Raw genomic sequence first — 20,127 nt, 5'->3', positions numbered from 1 at the left:
TAAACGCTAACCCTGGCACGGGAACCCGAACTCGATATTCGGCCTCCTCGTATAAACGCCTCGTCAAATGCAATTGTCACCGCGGACGACCAGGAAAACCGTAGACTCGACGCATCGTTCTCGATCTAACGACGAAACTCTGCTACGATGGAATTTCCTTCCCTCCCCTCCCCCTCGCCCTTCGTCTTTCCTTTCCGTCTCGTTATATTTACGCGTTTACGTGCCACCATGCGTTATATAGGAAATTTAATCGTTACCTATATCACCTATATCGTATCGTCAGGCTACGTTTATTATACATCGTCTCTGCTGGATAAATCGTTTACTTCGCGTGGTTGTCGTTCGATCGAACGTCGAAATGCGAATCTAACGAAACGAATCTTCGAATCGATGCAGCGCTTCCCTCGGCTTAAATATCGTATCGCGATATTAAATATACGCCAACCATTTCGTTTATCGTAATTTACGTAAAATCGAATATTTCTCGAATGTCTTATTTCGTTAGAAAGCAGGATAAAATTTGACGAGAAGATGAAATTTAACGGTTATTAGAAATTGCCAGTTCGACGATTATTCGTTCAAATATTAATTAATTTATCGATTATCGATATCGTTAACTTTAACGGAAAATGTACAATTACACCGTTACTTTATCTATGCATCTCTTTCCATGAAAATCAAACAGATTTCCGTAATGGAAGCTCCGCGTGCAATGTGATATCGATTCTTAAACTACTTTTATCGTCGTTTTCATTCTCACTTATATAATCAGATTAGCCGAAGTCAACGAGTCCCGATGAAAAACGACGAAGAACGTCTTTCCCGTACGCGTAGTGCGAATCGAATTAACGCGTGCATAGATATTAACTTGTTTACACGATGTTACGCAACGCAACGAGACCAACGTTTTATTAAAAACTCCGTTCGCGGGCGATTCATAGATTTTATTACTTGGAAAAATCAGCATTTGCAATTTCTTTCGTCAAATATTAAATACCACTTCGATTGTATCTTTTTCAGGACGTGAATCGTTTAAAATAGATCACAGCGAAGATGAATTTATAACGTCAGTGTGATTGTTTGCATTGCCTTGACTCTCTCTCTCTCTCTCTCTCTCTCATATCTAATTGTAAGCGAAGGCATTTTCGTGCTACATTTTTCAAAGAGATAAACTCGTCTGTCTCGCGTACGTCTTACGAGTGAAAAATTCAAATTTGCCAAGTGCAAAGATTATTTTAGTTTCGATTCGTGTCAAAATTCCGATTGTTTTCCAATGAAATTCCGAACGTTTGGTACTGCACGTGTTTAAATCGCCGCCACATATTTTCTATAGTAAAACAGATCGCGATATATCGATACGATTGTTATTAAAACTCGATAAGAGGGTCGATCTTGGAAAACCGTTGGAGAAAACTGATCGCTTAAACGCTTTTGCGTAACGAACGAATACAGAATATGGAAACGGCGGAACGCGAGGTAAAAATACGTTAAAAAAATATAGGTATTCTTTGAAAATTCTGCAACCGGTTAAAAATATCTTATAAGAAATAAGTCCGGAAGGCGATAGGAGATAAAGCGAAAATATTTCTAGAAAAATATAAAATACTCGACGATCGATAGTAGACAGATAGAACGTTTTAAAAATTAGAAATAGAAACTAGGAAAAAGTAAATTCAGAGAAATGGCGGAGGCAACGAGCAGCGAGGCTATGAGATATACGTAGCTCGTGAAGTTGAAAGTTTGTTCGAGTTATATCGACTTGGAGAAATTTAAAACTACAGAAACGCAAGTTCGAAGATCTTTAGGAGCAGTGAGCGATTACGAAACTCGCGAAGGCTAATGAAACGCGAAAAGAAGTACGATACGAAACAGAAAACTAATCGAAGTCTCGAGTAATACACGGTTCGGAAATTATCGTACCTGTACGGTGTATAGAATCTTTCGAAGGATAAACGAGACTTGGAAATGTATAGAGATGCGATATAAGAATACAATGGATATCACGACGGGATATCACGGACGAATGGCAATCTAAAATGGTATGGAACGCGTAAAACTACCGCGCGGAGTATTACAAAAATTTTGGGGCTGATTGCATCGTGTTTTTGTGGGCGCGTGTGCGTCAATATCTCTGAAAAAGTCGAAATATCGACTGTCAGGGAATGCTGTTCTTTTTTCGGCATGATATATCGCGATATATCGTATATGGCACAGCGAAAGCGTAAAATTTGATAAACGTACAGGTACGTTAACTAGCAAGAGTATGCGTTTATGTAAGATTTTCGCGGAAGCATATACGAAAATGTCTACTGTTCCTAATAGATATATTCGCTTTACTAGACGAGATGTACGTCTCTATCAAGTAGTAAAAGTTTCGATTTCTTTGCTCGCGAATATATAAATTATACAAATCGTACAAATCAATTACCACGTGCATATATCGTGAATTAACGTGTAACGCACCGTGATACGTTTGTGTCTCTGGCTGTCTTAGATCTCGTTTCACAAACGCAGTTAACGCGTACTCTGCGCAAACAAGACCGCGGATATACATGGAATTTCACATTTTTATGAATCTAACTAAAGCGATAAAATCGAAACAGAAATCTTTCTTACTTGTCGAATACTATCGCCAGTACATACATGCATACACGTTTGTTTATCGTGCAAATCGATATGCGATCATAGACGCCCTTTCTTTCTTTAGATGTCAAATTCTACGCTTTTCCCTCGATACCAGACAACGGCCAATATAGAACATTTAGTGAAAAATGTTCGAACAATACCCACGATCGGCATTACTTTTTCTCACTCTACTTCTTTCCGTTACTTTCTTCTTAAATGCCACATTCTGGCCGGTGTTCCTCGAAAAACGAACACGATATAGGGCATTCGTTGTACGACTTAGACGCGATCGTAGCCGCAAACATAGATAGAAGCTAGCCTTTGATAAACGCTCGGAGGATATACGACATAGAGCGGGTAGAAAGACGGTGGTCGCGTATTCGCAGATGGAAAAAGGTCGACGAGAAGGGACGAAAGCTTGGCATAGCCGTGGTCCCCGCGAGGCGGATGATCTTATAAGGTGGCTCGCAGGCAGATAGGACAGCCAGACATAAGCGATTTGGAACGTGGGACCATTATAGAACCGGCTAGCAACATCGTAGAAAACATAGGACCGCCTGTTCTTCCGCTCCTTGTAAGCTAGGAGGCAACTAGATTCCAATTCGTCACACCATCGGCACGATTGTCGTACAATCACTTTGCCAAGTCAGTTTCCTCTTCGTCATCCCTCCGTTTCATCGACATCCTCCTCTCGATCGACTCGAGCGAGAAAACGAATTTATGTACGAGCTGGATTTATACGGCCCGTTAGACACTCGGTTAAGCGACGATCAGCTGTGAATCAACACGACACACGAGCTCTTCCTACGCCAACGATATTTACAAGGGTGTAATATATATGCTAACAAGCAGTTAACGTCGATCAATTTGTTTCTTTGACGAAACCGACGGATAGGCTAATATCCGCGATGTCGCGACGAAATTTATATTTGTCGTTAATGTTCGCGAATCATCGACGTTCGGTGCGACATAAGGGACGATGGTTGCTTCTCACGATCGAAAAGGGTAATTGCATCCAAGAAATAGCACGGTTTATGGTTTATATCTTGCCAGAAATTTCATTACAGTGGCCACAAAAACATATTTATATAGGTATTAGCTATTTAGATCCAAGTGTATCAAATATTGTGTCGTACTGAAAAATAGGCGGTCGCAGCCTTTGAACATTTAAGTAGTAGAAAATGATTAGAGAAGGAAAGTATCGGAAAGCATAGGAAAAGATCGCTACGGAACGATAATTAACAGAGTTTCCAATTTTCTTATTCGTTTATTTAGCGTCGTTCGCGCGATGAAAAAATAATTACAAGTACTATTACATGTACGTGACGCCGCAAAAGTGCAAGGAAGCCACGAAACAACGTCTCGTATCTTTTCCACTTGTACCATTTCGAAATGATTTTCAACTTTTACATCACAGTCTAACATATTTTTACTCTGTGACACAACGTTCGAATAAAACGACGTCGGTAATGACCACCTAATTTTTCGTTTCAACGAATAAAAATAATTTTTAATTAAACGTTCGATCGATTCGTGGACAAAATATGCACGAAGAATAATTACGAACAAAATAGAATTTCTTCGCTACTTTTCACAACGCTAGATTTTCACTTATCTCTTCAACCGTAAAAAAAAAAAAAAAACGGAGATGTTAGCAGCAAATTATTCCACAAAACGTTGGTTCCAGCTTTCCTCGTGCCACTTATTTACTACATTGTAAAATTAAATCCTACTGGGAGAAAGCTGCGGAATCTGATCGCGTTTATTAGCTGCGAGAGTAATCGCATTCGTTAAGTCCAGTTAACCCTAACCTTGCTTAATTTAATATATCCTGGTGAAATAGCTACGAGGACCAAAATTTGTATCTTTCGATAACCATCAGAATATATAAAGAGTTATTTCATTACGCATATCCTGTTCTTTCTTTATTATAGAATATACTACTTTTTTCGTTATACGAATTTAATTGGCTTGTTTTTATACATTATCAGCAAATTCTAAAATTCTATACATACGTGTTACTTTCTTCCGCAATTTATTTTATCGACGTAGAAAAATTCCCGCCGCGAAACAGGAACGATGTAACGTCGACGTGCATATTCTGAATATTTTATGCAAATCCGTAGCTTTACAAATACCTGAAAATCCATAATCGAACGATTGACACGGATTAAGGTACGCCTTCTATATTTCCCCCCTTTTATATTACAATTTTTCCGTTTCATTTTCACGAGCAAGTCTCCGGTGACGCGTACTCTCCGACGAACTTGCAAGGCGCAAAATTCAAACCATTTTTCACCAGAGCAACGTCGATTCGTACAGCAGATTCTTGCGACGGTTAACGATCACAGAGTTTATAGGTTTGATCGAAGCTTGCCTGTGTTTCCGGGCTCCAAGAATAAATCAACGAATCGATAATGTATCTGGGCGTGCAGCGGTCGCTTCATCGATTTACGTGCACGTGAAAAATTAAAGAAGATGCACGCTTTTCTCGATCGCCTGACGGCAACGAAGATTTCTACGTGTTTCGATCGAGAAGGAGAACATCTTTGCAACGGCGAAGCTTTCTCCGCTTCGTACGTAAGGAATATTTAAGTATTACGTAAACGCGGTGATTCTGCGAAAAAACGCTTTAAACGAGCTATGTAAATCGTAAGAACGAAATCACGCGTGTATACATACACGTATATATGCGAAAAAAGTTGGAAATATCACGCGTTTATTTTCGACGATCTTTCGACTACTTTTAGACTATCGGAAAATTACGTGTACAAAATTACGTATGATGCGTAATGATAACTAATCTTTGATTAATCAGCGACATTACACGTCGTTACATAACATCTTTGACGGATTCAAAAGTAAGTAATTGAAAAAATAATATCCTGTTATATTACGATATTACAAGTTACGATGGTACGAGTTAAATAACTTAATAATAAGATAACGCGCATAGCGAGTAAAAAAGGTTTAAAACTCTGCGGGTACTATCGCCAAATGGAGGAAAAAGGTGCTGCGAAAAAATGCTTTTCACGATAAACACGCATTCTCGTATTTTGAATACATTTCTTTCTGCATTTGGCAAGCACCGCCTAACCGCCCTCTTCGTGTTACAAAGGTTTTTAATCCCGGTTAGTCGTACGCGTAACGAGATTTCATGAATTTCCAAATCTTTTCGAGCAGCTGCGTAACGACGCATCGTACCCTACCGTTCTCCCTTCGAATCTTTAAATTCGACTCGAGCGTTAAACGAAACAGGGAACGTGAAGATAAAATTCGAGTCAGAATTAGCCCGAACTATGGATTGCGTATCGAAATCTCGTTCCCGTGCTCGTAACTTCGACTCGCTTTTCTAATTTATTAAAGTGCATACTGTGATACGAGGCCATCGCAGCGCCGTATGCACTATCACGATGCTCTACGTACGAACCTAAGTAAGCCGCCAGACGAACATATTGATTTACACGAGCGAATGGCCTAAGCAAGCAACTGGATTTCGTGTTTGAGAAACATCGCGAATTAATCCGCCTTTAATGCGAAACGATCGATCGATAAAACGATACAATTTAAACGCCGCGTCGGATCGTAAATATATATATATATATATGAAATCGCGTAATGACCAAACGAGCATACCGATGCTACTGTCGCACGCTCAGAAACGGTAATAAGGTAGACAAAACATCCCAGCGTGCCACAGCTATCGAAGCAATAAGCAGATAGTAACGGAATAGCGGCGTCTGATAAATAGCCGACGATAACCCAACCAGCGACCGAGCCTTAGTAAATATAAGAACTCTCTCGAATCAGCACTCGATACTTTTTCGTTACAACACTCCGAATCGTCGCTCTGTTGGATCCGTACAATAAACTTTACCATCGTTTCTAAAGTCCAAATTTTTTACCTTACTTGTTCCGTGAATTTCGCGATTTCTTGTGTCATTTCCTACGCGACGTTATCGCGCGCTTCGATCGTCTTTTAAAATTTCTTCGCTCGTAATATCGACTCGCGCGCGTAACGGGACTACGATCGAGCCATTTCGAACAAAAGTCACGATCGAACTGAATTTTTACTTTGATCTTAAACTTCGTTTCAGTTTATACGAAATTGGAACGCGTTAGACTCGAGTCGGAACGAAAACTCTGATTTTAAAAAGGAATACGCTGGAATACGTCCTTTGCCGTTATACGGCTATCATTCCTAGAATTTCGATATCTTTCCTGTTACTTTAGCACGAAACTAATATTGCGCGCGTTAATATCTCGTGTACAATAACGTCAAAGAAGAAACGCGTTGTGTCGAACGACACAAATTCGAAGGGAAATGAAAGATATTTCGAAGGCGAGAAAAAAATGTGGAAGTGGTGGAAAAATTGGAAAAAATTACTACGTTGGACGGTCTGCGTTCGACGATCTCGATACCGAAAAAAGAAGCTTACGGTAAAAGTGGTGGCGAATATATGGCTTCTTCTTCCGAAGCGTTTATGGCACTAGGGGATTCGCAGAATGTAAATAATTTAGGAAATATTACATTCGTTTCATTGTTTTCGAAACATGGAATAATAATCCAGGAAGAGGAAGTAGGAAAAGGAGCGTGTTTTATCGTCGAAAAATTCCTTCGTTCGAACGATCGTGTCCCCCCGTTTGATTCCGATAATTCTGCGCATTCTATTTTTATAAGAAAAAATGCGAATTACGGAGAATTAACGCAACGAGCGATCCACGATCGGAGAAATGGAAGCTCGATAAACAGGCTTGACTTCTGACCATCGGTAGCAAAAAATTCTCCTCGGTGTAGAGACGATAAATCAGACCATGAACCTCTTTTTTCTTTTCTCCGTCTTTTCTATCTTTTCACGCGGTTGGACAAAGCGAGAGCGACGTGTTTTCTCAGAAACGAGTATCTTTTTGGCCGAGGTTCACACACCAGTATTATCGAGAGGGTAGTTTCGACCGAAACAACAAATAATCACGAAACGTACGCGGCGACATTCGATACCAAGAGATTTCAATCTGTTTCGGAAAACGTGGAAACGCGTCGGTGCTCGAAGACGTAACTCGATTCCAGCAGGCTCGCACATGGTCGAGGAAAAAACGTGTTGTGACATGGTCCACCATCGACGATGCGGAGAACCGACAGTGGAAAAAAGGCGCGGTATCCGATTTCCTAATGGTACAAACCACCAATAACGACGTTCATTACGCTTATTACGGGCTAGGACCGTATTTTTTCTCCTTTCGCGGAGAACTGCATAGGATAAGGTGGGAGTTGCTCGAATCGATTAAGTTTCAAGGCTGTAAAATTTAACATCGAGCTTCGCGCAGATTAATCGAACGACGATAACGAAGAAACGACGCGTTCGCAGCCCTTCGGACAGCTAGAATTCCGATAAGGTAGCATTCCCGAGGTATAAAGTACGATCACTGGTGGCAAACGCGACGAGAAAGCCGCAGAAAACGTAGACGAAATCGACAAAGTCCCGAAATACGTTTCATCGCCTTAAGTTTCCAGTTGTTTCGTCGTCGTCAATTAACGATTCGGGCAATACGTTTTTAAATGCTACGCAAATATCGACTTTCCTTTACGAAATACCGTTTCAGACGTACGAAGTAACGTTTTAAATCGCGCTACGTACCTATTACCGTCGTAAATGGCCGCGATAAAGGGAATAAGGTAATTATAAGGTATAGGCGTTAAAACGGTCAATACAAAATGTATCGATACGCTACTTACAATAGTTGCACACATAGTCGTCCGCTGTGTTTCGGTGTCAATTCGCGTCGTCGCGGAACTCGTTACTTTCCACAGTCGCCGTCAATTCACTTTCAGGTTAATAACACGAATATCACGCTACTCCGATGCGATATAACGCGCGTGACAATTAAGAAGGAATAATTTGCGTAGAATACGAGTGGAAGAAGGAAACGGTGGAAAATATCGAATGCCTGAAATTACGTTTTGTAACGGCAATGTTAAAAGATAGAAGTCGATCGTGTGGATGGATTTAACAAAATTACAAATGAGACGTTGCCTAATTTAGTCCGATCGAAATCGCGTTAAATTATATCGAAACTATTCCTTTAAAGTGCGCCATCGAGCTTATCGATGTTTTTTCGAAATTACGTTTACGTAGGAATTAGATAGCTTTATTTCGTTCGATCGCTCTACGGAACGGCTAGGAAGTATCTTAAACCTATCTATCTACGAGTACAGCGATTTACAACGTATTTCGATTCGCGACTGAAATTAATTAACACGCTCGATGTACTATCGTTCGAAACGTTTCGTCTGTCGATTCAAGGAGGCGAATAAAGCTACAGAATGGCACGAACATGTCCCATATTGCGCATTTATACAGGTGCCAAGAATCACAACAACACGAACGATCCAATAATAGTTAGAAGGGCGTGTCACCTTACGATTGCGAATCTGGTAATTTCGGTCTTTCTATATAAGTAGCATGCTCGTTTAGGTTTCCACGCGTACGTTGACGGACGATACCATTTTACAATTATTCGATAGCTGCTTCGTCAAGGTACGACGAAACGATCGAGACAGTTTTGCCGGTTTGTCAGCCAAATCTTGCGACGACGAGTAAATAATCTGGTAACTAGAATCCATCGAAGCGACAGAATTTCTCAAAGCGATAGTTCCTTGAGAAAACTAACCGAGTAGCTGATCGAAGGAACCAAGAGTCGCGATAAAATTGCAAATCACTGTCGTTCTAGAATTCTATTTCCGTTGTGGCAGATGCATAGTCGCCGTTACGTTATCGTTCCATGATAGTTACGAATTAAACAACGAAGATAACGTTCGATACAAAGCTGTTGATCTCGATCTAATCCGAAGATCCGCATAAGTAGCGAGAAACGTGAATGACACTATTTATAACGATCTAAAACAAGAGCAAGTGTATCGGTATTTTAAGCATTAACCTAGTTCGTATATTTTCAGCGTAAAAGCAATTTAATCGTCGCGGCAGTAATCTCGCGCGAAGACGTAAATAGGCAACAATTAAAACGCGTAATATTCGCGAAGCCTCGCTTCGGTAAGGTATGGTGGTTTCGTAAACGCGCGACGGCATTCTCGAAACGTCCTCTAATTCCAATAACGCAGCAACCCAATTCTCGAAATATTTACGTAATTAGACGATCAACTGGATGCATACGAATAAACGAGAATAAAGAGAGAAACGAATAACCGTAACTGATTAACTGCTCCTCTTTTCCGCCGACACCGTTGTTAGCCGTGAACGAAGCGCCATTCACCATCGGAGAGGCGCCTATAAATCCATCCAGCCGAGGAATCGGCATTCGTACGGGAGATTTTCTAAGGCCAGAAAATCACGCGGCTATTTCTGCTCGCGGTGACCAAGCGTCGCCGAAATATTTCAACGAGTATTGCTAAATTGTGCTCAATGAACTCGATGAACCAACCCTTCCGCTGGCAGATGTACAGAACAACGACCGGGCATTTGCCAACCGAACGCGCGCCATCGTAGGTTACCGATTCCTCGGTAACCGGGTTATACCATCGAATAATTGCAGGGATCGCAACCGAACGCCACAGGTGGGAAACGCGATAGCCCAGGTTTTCCGACTTTTACAACGAAGACAACCTTACAGTCGGATACGAAGCTCGCGAGAGAAAAGCACGATAAATATATCTTCGTCGATCTCGAAACCAACGATGGAAAGAACTTGCCAGATCCGAGATAAGACAGGATACCGAAGAACTTTGATACCGTTTTCGTTTCGACGAAAAATTAACTTCCCTTCGATGGTTTTCTCCGCGGAAATTTAAAGAATCGCCGTTACTTTTCGCATCTTCCTCGTCGTTTCGGCCGAGAAACTTATCACTGGACAACGACCAATACCGTCGCGACGTGGAACATGCGACGAATAAGAAGAAGGAAGAGCGAAAAAAAAGGGGAGTTACGCGTGACGATAACGCGTAACGTAACGTAACGTAACGTAACGTAACGTAACGTAACGGTGTGAAAAAAAATGAAATATAAATGCGATGGCTCGTTATGTATTTTGCGGACGATTCTTCCGTGAATCACTTTCGCGTTCACGTAACGCTTCTAAGAAATCGCGTACCAGGAATAAAGTCCTAAAGGAATGTTGCGAACGGTGTGCTATGGCGAAAGACTCGATGTGCTGTTATGGTACAGCGAATGTGGAATATCTGGTGTTCAACGCATTTGGTATTTGTGGATAGAACAGTCACCCATAAAACTATCAGAGCTTAGAACGGCAAGATTTCGTATCGAAAATACTCGTAATTAGCTCGACATCGGCTAAGCGATACGACGGATCGGAAAACTAGTAGCACTGGAAATACAAGGATACGCTTGTTTCGTACGAGCGAACACCTTTTTACCCACAACGAGCTTCGTATTTAAAATACTTTATCCGATTTTAAACACCGTATCGTATGTCGCACACGTTCGATCACTCGAGGCAACGATATTCGAAATAATTAATTATTATTATTATTATTCGAATATACCTTTCTCCGCTGTCCATCGTTAATGCCAAGTTATTGGCCAATTTAGGATCTCGATTCAGCGACTGAAATTGGACAAAGATCTACGAACGTAGTAAATATAATGGCGAACGTGATCGTTCAAAGTCGAAAGTGTGAACGCGCGAGTGGTAATGGACGAGCAATTTGTGAATCGAAATTAGACAGCGAAGCAATGCAAACAGAAAAGCACGAAAGACAGGTGCCGAGAAAAGCGGCAAATCGGACGGCTACTGCATTTGGCAAATCGTCAAAAGTTCTTTAACCTTTCGGGGCAAGGTGGAGGAGACGGCTTCGTACGAGGAACAAAGCAGCGACGGTGTTACACGCGATTAACGCTGCGAGTACGCACAGTGACCATATATGTGTGTACGTGCGTGTGCGTGTGTGTGTGTGTACTTACAACACGTACAATATACGCGTAATAGCGATAGTAAATATACAAATACTTTTGCCAGTCATTGTATTCCGAGAAACCGCGAAACGCGACGTACCAGGATACGTTTAATCGACGAAAGACGCCGGAGAACGATCTCGCAAGCGGAGTGTCACAGAGACGACGGTAAGAATTTGGCGAGAAACGTTTGGTTCGTCCACCCCCGCGCGCGCGATTGCCCCGTTCGCGTGTCGCTCAAAGTTAAGTATAACGTCTCGTGACGGCCCAACGATTCGAAAGCGGGATGGCGGACCGCGTGACGAAGACCTCGTGGTCACTCACGTGCTATTCATAACCTGAACTCGAAGCGGCTCGTTCCGCACGCACTTTTCGTCGACGTTGCGTCGAACGAGGAACGCGTTATAACGCGTTTCGCGACCAACGCGCGCATTCCCACGTGCACGGCGATTTTAACCTCCGCTGACGCGACGCGTTACAGGACACGGTGACGCGTAAAAATCACAACGAATTAATAATATAACGAAAACTTATATAGAGAAAAACTTATCCGTTACGGGGTTAAACGACGATCGCGCGAACACCACGGTGTAACACGACACCGACGACTTACGTTAGACATTGGGTTTTTCTTGCACGTTAACGAAGAAAGATCTATCATGAATAAACAGTAGGTACATAGAGCGATTTACGTAACTGGAACAAATTATGTGGAACGAGATGCACGTGTGTGTGTGTATGCGCGCGTGTGCGTATAACGTAGAAACAAAATTGGAGCAAAAAGTATATCTTGCGAGTATACGGAACAAAGTATATCTTGCGAGAAAATCTTACGTTTCTTAAGACTGTGCGATGACAAAGATACGTGTATCGCTTCGAGTCGATGCAGCAACGTTCCGCGTCTTTCGACGAAAGTTAACGAGAGAAACGGGATAAAGAAGCACGTAGAGACACGGATAGCAAAGTTTTCCTTGTTACAAATGTGCCTATATACGTTTGCGGTCACGTAACAAAGCATCGGCAAATCGTTTCGGCCGACGAATTTTCTAACACGTTTCTCACGTTTTTCGTATTCTTGCTATCGTCGAATCGATTAAAAGATAATAGTAAACTAAATGAAATCTTATCGAGTTACTTCGGCTTTACCGAAGCGGGCCAACACCGTTCGGCGTTCGTTCGTAGTGGAAAGGTGTCCTCGTAATAAAAGCTCGAAATCGCGACGCGCTAAATCTTCTTTGCACGTCCATACAGCGAAGCGCGTGCGGCTATGCATACGATACGCACACTTTTGTCACATGCCGTCGCGCGTAACGCGCGCAAAGCCACGCTTTATCACCGACGGCCTCCGAGCCTGTTACGTAATTCACCGGAACGTCGGGAAGGTCTACGATCTGCAACACGTGCAACGTTCACGCAGAGACATCGTAATCACCGCTGACACCAAGTACCGTCTTTTTCTATTTATTCGACGAAGGAATCTCGCCCCTCGAGATATTTTAGTTGCGTGGAATTCTTCGTCCTACTACTTCGACTCGATCAGCTTCGGCCCGATCAAAATTTCTTTTTTCTATTTCCCTTTTAGTAAATGCGTACGCGTAACGTACTTGCATATCGCGATTACATATCAACGCGTCATATAAAAAGAAAAGTATCGAGATAAACAGAGTTGCAAACTGCGCAAAATACACACTATATGTAAAAGTATATAAAATACGTAAAGTAGAAAAAATGTGTACAACGTACGGCGAAGATGACGCGAGTAATCGCATTGTAGTTTGCAATGGGGAAAAATTTGGAAATTTAAAAGACCGTAAACGCGTCTGTAGGAGGTTTTCGAAGATAAAAGTGAAAAACTCGCCTGAAACTGAAAGGTGGCAGAAGATAGTGGAATACAACGACCAATGCATCGCATAGTTACAGTTTCAGTTAACAAATATAACATTTACGTTTGAATGTTCTATAAGAAATAAATAAATATATATGTATACGTATATGGGAAGTCCTCTTGGTCAATCCGATAGAACCAGCGATTACGCGAGTCAGCGTAAAATATTACTGCAATTACGAGATCATTACGCGTGCTGGATTCGCGTAAGAAAGAACGAGGAAGTTTTGTTTTCCAACTAGGAAGTTTAGTCGGTAAGGAATAATTATGTGCGATTGTTCGGAGTAGTAATCGTATCGTGATTACGGTAAGTATGTTTAGTATTTGCGATATCGGATCGTCGGATGGATCGATATTTTGAATACAGTTATAGTCGAGGCTCGATCGATCGAAATATCGATAATTTGAAAGGTAAATGTTTAAAATAGTCGAATATCAAAGTGTTTGGTTCTGAGAATATCGGTATTCGATGTTTGATATGACCGATATTCAGAGCCTTCGTCGATACGATATGTAATTATCGGAGCGTTGTTCGCACTAAATGCTACGCTAACGCGTAGCATCGAGTATCGAAATTAGTAATAGCTATTTACTACGACTGAATTAAACACTGGAACGTAAGTATCTCTTTCCTAAAATAATTGGAATACTTTGATCGGATAATATCGTATTCGAAATACTATATCCATGTAGTATCTATGCATGGCTAAAATACAAGTACTCGACGCGTTATTTCTGCATCGAATACCGTCGCGTGATTCTACGAACGAAAAAACGTAGATAATCGAAAATGATTCGAACGTTGACAAGCGCTCTTCTCTTCCACCCAAACGACCGTGTCCCAAATCGCTCGAAAAGCTGAAAATCTCTGCTTCGACGTGTTCGAACGATCGATGAATTATTTAGATAGCAGATGCAGTTCGCGATATAGTCCGCAACACGAATGCCGGTACGTAACTTCTTTGGGACGAGGCTGAATGAATCTTTTCTCGTTGCATATAATACTCGTTCCTGCGTTTGCAGAATCTAAAAGTAGCTGCAGCTTCTTGAGATTTACTCGGTTATACGAACCGAAAGTCGTAAACAAGCTCGAGCGTCGACGAAAATTTATAGGCTTCCTATTTTTTGAAGAGCGATATCAAGTGGCTACACGATACCTGCGGTACAATTTGAAAAGTTAAATTCGTTACACAAAGATATCGTGCTCGATAATGACGTTAAATCGTTACTTGACGAGAACGATACGGCGATTACGATACGATTTTACTTACAACGATCGTCCGTTGTACGATAGCGAGGTGCGAGACGAGACTCGGCCAGGTTACGTAACAAACAACGTGCCCAACTTTCAGGGCACATGCGTTCACGCATAACCAATCCTTATTCCTTCTCGGCTCTCTCTCTCTCTCTCTCTCTCTCTCTCTCTCTGTTTGCACGCACCATCGTTCGCGTGCATATCCAAGCTTCATAACCGATCGCTTATATTTAGATACAACCCATTTAGTATCTATTAGACGTATCACAGCGATACAACGCTGCTGATTTCTTCTATCGAATCTTACAAGTATTCGATACGGTAGCACTTACTTACGGTAGGAGTTAACGTCGAGCCTCTATTATCCGAACTACGATCGAGTATAGTTTCGTAATCCGAGTGACGTGATTCGAAGATTACGACAAGAAAGAATACGGTACCCGTTAGATTATATTCGCTTCGATATAAGCGGTTAAAAAATGAAATTGCACGTGAATTTGCGCGATATTGGTAGATGCCCGATAGAGGTAAAGCACGGTAAGGTTGGATCGGGCTAGATGCCACGCATCGAACAAAGTTACTCAGGACCTTTTCTCTTCGACGTATCTGATGGTCAAGGTCATCGGAGTCGAGACCCCCCTCCCTTTCGCGCATAATTAACATCCCCGTATACCGCGATTCTCCTCTCATTCTCGTATATATTTTGAAATTTCAATATCGTCGTCACGATAGTCTCTCGATAGCGACTCGTTGCGATGTTAACGCTAAGAAATTTCAAAAGGTTTCGTACAATGCGCGTAATACGTTCGTAAAAGAAAAATATTCTGTAAATCACTGTACGTGATCATTTACTTTGTCCGCCATCTACCGAATCTCTCTTACCGAAACTGCCTTGTCCCCGACCTGTCCCGATAAACGAGATAAACGAAACGTGTATTTTTGCACTTTTCAATTTCGCACAAATGCATAAAAGTCGACCGTCTAGCGATAACGGCGCTGCTTCTAATCGCTAAACGATACGATACGACACGACGGAAGAAGAAAACGTAATCCCTGCTCGCAGTAGTACGAGTCGATTATTGAGCCCACTCATGGAGTTGGCAAGAAACACCATGAACCACGTATCTATCAAGATTCGCGCATGTCGGCAACATCCCTGATACGATCGTTTATCAGCGAGGAACAGACCGCGCTATACGAATACGTGTTTCGATACACGGCAGACATTTAGTCGATGTCTTTACAATCGTGAACGATCGAATAATTTATCGAACTCAGATTGAAAGAAAGTAGGACTGATTTACAACCGATTTATACTCTATTCGATACTTGCATCGTAGAAACGATATTATTGGTAAGAAGTAGTTGTATTTCTGCAATTGAGACACACGATGAAGGATAACGAACAAAAAGCTGTGAACCAGCGTACGCTATACGAATCGACTAAACTCTCCACATTCTACTTACCTACGAGCAGTACACCAAACGTTACACGTAGTGAGAGTATACTATTACTCGAGATATAAAAATTCCGAATTAGTTTAACACACGTACTCCCCGTAGTAATGTTATTCCCGTATCTCTACCCGCCGATCTATCCTTGCCGATCTTTACTAATTACAATAGCCATAATCAAAAGATCCGCTTCCTTTCGCAAACACGGCCTCGTTATTTCCTTAGGATACTCGCAAAGGATCGATGTAGTCTGGGGTAAGCACGCGTTTCTATCTTTGCTCTTTCGTTACAGTTCGTTCGTTCGTACGTCCGAGCAGGACGACGATCAAGGCGCAACGGCTGCTCCTATTGATTCGCTCTATCTTAACCTCCTCTGCCCCTCTCCCTTACTCGCACTCGCACTCGCACTCTCTCTCTCTCTCTCTCTCTCCCTCTCTCTCTCTCCGAAGATCTTTGAAGAAAGAGTGTGTCGTGGAGAAAGGGAGTGAATATCAAGGGTTGCGGATCGTGAATTCTTGGCGAGCGCGCATTCTTTTTGGAAGGGAAGGAAAGGACGATCGAGTCTCATCCCCGATCGTTTAACCGAGACGACTAAAAAAATCCATTTATGCCGCGTGTAAGGGCGCGGTCGAACACCAGGAAATAAGAAAGAGAACTTTGTTCGTATATTCGTAGTTTATATTTAAAAGATCAAATTATTTTCGATCGTACTGCGTCTTTTTCTTTTTTTTTTTTTTTCTTTTCTCATTTTCGACCCAATTAGACGGTAACTTTAATTAACGTTCGATCGATTAAATTAATTCAACATCTTGTTACGACGTTGCGAATTCTCTCCATTTGCTAGAACGAGAACAGGGTTAATCGCAAAAAGAGGTAAGGGTAGGAGAGAAGGTTAGAAGAGAAAGATTATTTAGAAAAGATCTTAAGAAAAAATCTTATTTTACGCTTTTTGAGAGGGGACAGGAAATCCTTTCGTATTTCAAATCTTGGAAAAGGGCATATCTTCAGAATCGAATAATACGAGGGTTTAGAAATAAATAGCGCATATATCGTAATAACTGTTCCAATCATGGTTTAGAATATAATGTTAATTTATACGTATTTATATGTCGTATTTAAAGATTTAAATTCTATTTATCAAAGTGCAAAATTTGTCGAAAATTATACTCGATTAAGAAAGTGACAAAGAAACCTTCCACCTTCTGGACAATGATACATTCTAACGAACAAAAGCTAGACTCGCGACGTAGCCAAGCCTTTCGTAAAAATATAATAAACATTTCGTCTGGAAAATTGAAATATATCGAACATTAAAATATATCGAAAATTAAATTGCTATTTATATAGATTCTCCTCTTCTGACCATGTTCGAAGCGAAAAATTGCAACGCGCGCGCAGGCCTTATACATGCATACGTATAGGTACAGCGTGAGAAGTACATAGGTACATATCATGCTATATAAGATGATTCATGCAATTGAGATAAATCGTTTTCCTGTCTGGTTCAAGGGGCAGGGAAGTAATAAAAGAAAATAAAAGCGATACGGGCGATACGATCTACGTTGAAAATGGAAACAATTTGGAACTTTTCTGCTGTTAATTCCGCAACGAACCACCAAACAGTCCTATATATATGTATATAACAGAAGACATAGCACAGAAGAGATTTTTCAAGGAATTTCAAGTATATATGTACTCTATGAAATATTCGTACTTTAGTTGCTTTCTCTAATATCGGTACGAGTAAAGCGTTCGTCAGAATCGATTCTACTAGGGAAAAAAAAAATAGGAACAAAGATGATAAACATTGACATTTCATTCAACCTATTCTTCAAAACACTAAACAACTAACTTTACGTAAATATAGCAACTGATCTCGTATCACAGCTACTAATTTTTCCGAGTCATTCTAATAGTAAAAAAAGCCTAGCAATAACATCTGTTTTATGCCAAAGCTATATTTTGTATCGGATGTAAGAGATGAAAAGAAAAGAAATACATTTAGTTTTATAGCTTATACAGAATATTGGATGTGTAGATTATTATTATTATTATTATTATTATTATTATTAATGTTATATTTTACACTAAAAAAAAAATTGAAGAAGAAGGAAACATTGTCAACGAATCGATATAAACTACTATAATTTATATATCATTTTAATTTTGAGTTTGCACATTGAACTATCTGACGATAAGATATAAAACTTAAATCTCCTCTTATTTCCAGCAAACGTTTGAAATTATCATATATATTATGATATTAATTTGAAATGGTTGTAAGTATCGTAAAAACCATCCAATGACGTAACCGACAGCTCTTGAAAAAAATACTTTTACTCCAACAAAATACTCTGATCTTTCAAATATGTAAATGCAAAACGTTTTTAAACGAGAATACGTCCATCTTTTTTCATGTCCAACGCGATATTTCTCGCTATGTAGTAAAACGAAAACGTGACGTTAATTTTCCAATCATTTCACCCGATAGTTAATGTCTTTTATAGCGATAAAACGCGCATGCGCCAACTATCTCGAACTCGCACGCAACGCAGAAAATTATTCATTGGTTTAATAACCGCAGGAGAACGATAATTGGTAACGTACCAAGCAGAACAAATATTAAAAGCTTAACTAGCGTCTTAACCAAATAAAATAGAAACCGAGACCAGCGTCTTTTTAACATATCTAAAGTGCGAAAGTTTCTTTTCACGTGACGTCTATGCACGCAACTTCTTTCTACCTTACGACGGCATACAAAAGATCTGTTACGCAATTTCAAAAATAAATTACCGCCAGCACGAACACGAAGGCACAGGAGAAAAAATATTCAATTCGCTCCACCTCGTTCACGGAAAACACAACGAGCCGACTTTCATCGCTAAACTAGTGCATCGCTAGAAACACTAGCCAAGCATTAGACGATTTGACACGCGATCCACGTTGCGAACTACACGCTGCTCCGCCTATGTTTATATTTTCGTGAACATCGATTACCTAACTGCGATTCTCGTTTTAAATCGATGATATAATTCATCCATTCACGGTATTGAAATGAAATAAAAGCATACATCAGACTAGATACACGTATTAATGAATGAAAAAGAAAGTTGTAAATAATTCTAAATAAAACATGCATTTACAGAACTAAAGAAGAAATTCATTTTGTAAAAACAAATTCGTATACGGTCAAATTTATAACTTGTCAAAAATAAAAGAACATTTAATATTATTTAATATTATGGAAGAAGCAAATTTTTATATGCGAAGGAATTTATTTTCCTCTATATTTTATTATATTTATTTAGCTAATATCATTCGTGTTTTGAAAGCTTCCAACAAAATATATAACGTTCACTTGTATCGCTTACAACTTAAGCAACAGTTAAAACACTGCTTAGAATTGCGACACTGATACCAAATTTTATTAGGTAATTTTGATACACCCATTCTAATAAGTAATTCACATTTACAGTTGCTTTCTGCAAATATCACGACATTAACTATTTTTAAAATATGACGATGTTATAACGTTATAATACAAACGATCAGAGAAAACAACCCCAGAGAAACTAAGTTAATGATATCAAAGAACAAAAAAAAAAAAAAAAAAAAAGAAATTAAGAAATTAGTGATCAAAAATTTCATTTTACAAAATATAGGAAACCGTGCGGGTACAAGAAAATTTCTTAGCTAATATGTATACGGTACCGCCGTCTATGGTAACTCTTCGGCATAATCCACATAACCTTATCGGGCGAAGATAACGCCAACGGGTTTGATAAACGCGAAACGAAACGTGATGTACAAGCAATATTCCAGACAAATAGAAGATGGGGGGTGAGATCGACGAAAGATGTATACAAAAACGTTATGAAATACAACTAGCGATGTACATACATAGGTATATTTGGCAATCGTTGAGGTTTATTATCGTTCCAACCTAACATGTTCACGTGCGTGTTTGTGCTATTCGACGTTGA

General features: G+C 40.3%; 1 protein-coding gene across 2 annotated transcripts in view; it reads right to left on the bottom strand.

Moving 5' to 3' along the window:
• Positions 1-20,127, bottom strand: part of LOC117234892 (serine-rich adhesin for platelets-like) — a 51,415-nt gene that overhangs the window by 29,517 nt on the left and 1,771 nt on the right. The gene's annotated exons all lie outside the window — the stretch shown is intronic.

Source organism: Bombus vosnesenskii, unplaced genomic scaffold, assembly GCF_011952255.1.
Source record: "Bombus vosnesenskii isolate JDL3184/JDL3185 unplaced genomic scaffold, Bvos_JDL3184-5_v1.1 scf7180000013311, whole genome shotgun sequence".
Classification (NCBI taxonomy): Eukaryota; Metazoa; Arthropoda; class Insecta; order Hymenoptera; family Apidae; genus Bombus; species Bombus vosnesenskii.
This window is presented reverse-complemented; position numbering and strand designations above follow the sequence as displayed.